Raw genomic sequence first — 3,512 nt, forward strand, 5'->3', positions numbered from 1 at the left:
TGCCAGAGATACTCCTTCGATATTCTCTTTGTCTAAGCCTAATTTCTTATGAAGTGGGAAAAGAGCGTGCACATTCATCATGCCGCCGAAAAGCGGCGCGCCTTGATTGGAAAACTATGACCAGAAGCTCCTTGAGTGGGGATTCATGGCAAGAGGCCTTAAAGATGGGAACAAGAGAGCGAAAAGCTGCTGTTCGCGGGGGATTATTGGAATACGCAGTCCGCGTGGGCAGCCAAAGGGCCTTTCTTCCAAAAAAGACAAATCACACAGAGTTAGAGTGAGCAGTCTAGGGAAAGGTCAAGTAATAGAAATTAATTGTCCAAGGAAACCAAGCCTAAAAATTCACTCAACGCAGAAATAAGTGCTAGTAATTCAAAACCAGAATAGTGCATGCTGGTGAGTAAAGGAGTCACGCCGCACATGATTCGTGTCTCTCTCACCGCTGAATCAAAGATTAAATTACGACATCGCTGTAAGTACATTGATACATATTTTCTCTTCAATTATTGTCAGCCGGCGACAGAACCGGCATAAGACAGCATCAAGATTATCTCACACTCTCCAACCAGAAGTGTGCAGTAATTATTTACCTGTGTAATTTTCAACAATTCAATGATTTCAAGGCATCTTGTGTAGTGACACCTCCTGTATAAGAAGCCGATCAAGAAATCATATCTTCATATAAGATACAAGAAGATTCTACAACACCCATATGTAAATAGTGTAATAAATTATATAATAAATATATAATTAACCAACTCTCACGACTCTTGTACAGCGTACAGCCCCTACATCTCACTCCTTCCCGAGCGTCTGCTAGGGCGGGCGGCAAACTAAGTTATTGAAACATTGGCAGTTCGAGTCAAGAATTACATCACTACAAATTTCGAATAGAATCAGATAAAAAAAATCATAATAATAAAAGATGTAAATAGATTATTTGCAAGAACATATATTTTTTAGGGCTAGTACATATATTTGAGTAAATTTGTTTGGCGAAAGAGGAAAGAAGATTGATATACATGTAATAAAAAAAAAGAATAATAATTTTATTAAATTATAAGAATCTATTCAAATTTTTGTTTATAAACCATATAATTTCTAACGCTTCAAAATATAAACATTTTTACATGAACTATTTTGATTAATAAAATTGTTTACTTCAGTTTATATGTTTATGTAGTCTACAGCTTTTATTAAGCACGTACATTCGAAAAGAGTAGTTAATTCTTGAAGGCAAATACTAAGTACATAATTCTTTGATTATTTCATTTTAAAGATCATAGTAAAATATATAACTAGAGCACAATGATGAAATATTATAAAATGTAATAAATTTCAGTCGAAGTATAATACATTGATTAAGTTTCTTATTCTTGCATATTTCAGTTCTAAAATTCATATATATATAAATATTGTTCGGAAAATAATTCCACAATCTGACTCGTCAGCCAAACGTGCAAAAATCAACTTAGAGCAAAAAACCCACTAGATGATATGTGGGGTTGCCGTGCAAGTAAAGGGTTAATGTATCGATTCAATAATTAACACATATCTTTATTATTGCTGTTTAATTAATTTATTTTACTTTATTTCCAATGGGAATTATTAGCCTTGGTGAAATTACAAATGACCTTTATATTTCTTAATACTCTTGTGCAGTTGAGATATATCTGTTTATTGGAGAACTAGAGGATAATCAATTTCTTATTCTCTGCATATCACTGGTGAGATTATGATTTACTGTAATAAGAAGTAGGTTATAATCTATAGTATATTATCACTTAGAGGTTATGGTCATTGTAGTGTTCTCATTGAACATTACAATATTATTGTGTGTCAATTCGACACGTGTGCAGTTGCCTCTAACTATGGATCGTATAAGAGCCTAAATAGAGGTTATGCGAAGCTGTACGCCACCTGTGGCGGGAACAACTTATCGTTAGAGAGATTGAAAAGCCACTGTGGCGTCTGTAGCTGGTCTTGTCCTAGAGTATGCCTGGGAGACTTAGGTAGTTGGATCTTAATCCATCAGTTTTCTACTTAAGCCGAGAAAGCAAGAATCAGTACTAGCAGTAATGACTTACTTGCCGTGTATCGTGATTTTTCCAGTCTCTCTTCGTTGGCTTGTTGTGAAGTTCCCTTGCAATAATGCAACTCTTAAGTTCTTTCCTTATCTCCAAGTGAGATCACAAGTGGTCTGGTCATATGCAATCTAGTCTTGATGAGATCAATTCAACTGTATACTAATTCACAATTGTAGAAAGAACTTCTTATTAAAACTCAGCTAAACGACTTGTCTCTCCGGTCCTCCTCCGTGAGAGTAAGTCGTGACTTATCTTTCAATTGTGTGTGAAGTATTTGGAAAGAGTAAGTGAAGGTACATTACGTAGTCCCTTCTTAAATGGTTCACTGATCCCGCTCCACTTGGGACCCCTTCTTCTTTTATTAATTAACCAATCAGAGGTTGATCTTGGGCCGCACAATAGATTATGCACGTCTTTATTTCCACTTCCTTCCGGGATCAGTCCCGAATTTGCTAATCGGGAAAGTGCCGGAAGGTGGCGAGCGTTTTCCATTGGTCACCTCTCCGTTGCCTCATCCCTCTCTGGGACTTGGCTAAACAAAGGGTCCGCTTGGGCGTGATCAATTTTCCAATGCGATCGACCAGATGTGGCATAGCCAAGAACAAGGCAAGCATTGTGTTAAAAGCCGAGTGCGCACGTATGGTCATTGCATGTTGTTGCACGTGCGGGTTTTGGTTTGCAGTGAATCAAGTAAATGTTTTGTACTCAATGCTTTACGCATATCTGATATTTGTTCTGAATCTACTTTGGGGCTTTCTCGGCAATAAACCCATTAAGTTCCACTGCACTGGGAATATGAGCACGTTTCGCTAGAATTTTCCAGATGTTTTATGACACTAGTGCAAAATGATTATGAGCAGGAAAGTTTTGAAATCTTAAATACAATTTTTATGATATTACTTGCCAGATGTTTTATTGCATTAAAAAAAGAGTCTCTCATTCTCAAACAAATATATATTGTCTGTATAACTTGCATTTAATCTTTACTAAAGTTTACAGTATAATTAAACATTTCTTAAGATTTTTATGTTCATAGCAAAGTACATACTACTAAAATATATTCCAAACTAATTTTATTATTGTAATTTATTAGATAATGAAATATGGAAAATATAAATATTGGAGAATAAATGAAATGTATATGTTATACAGTTTGTAATCTGCTGTAAGTGCATTCTTGTCTATCTTGCAGTACACATTTTTTCATTTTATGTGCCGTGTTCAGTGATAGTTAATTGCATTTTCTTCCGTTTGCAAAATACAAAAATAATTTACATTTAAAAATAGTATCGATCTTTTCGATTGACTTTATTGCTAAATCTCTTCTATCAATTTAAAGAATCATTAGCTGTGACGAGATTTTTGAATTCTCTAAATCTTATAAACTTTTACTGAATTTTGTTCTCTTTCAATCTTTAAAGTGAT

This window comes from Ceratosolen solmsi, unplaced genomic scaffold, assembly GCF_000503995.2.
Source record: "Ceratosolen solmsi marchali unplaced genomic scaffold, CerSol_1.0 scaffold90, whole genome shotgun sequence".
Lineage (NCBI taxonomy): Eukaryota > Metazoa > Arthropoda > Insecta > Hymenoptera > Agaonidae > Ceratosolen > Ceratosolen solmsi.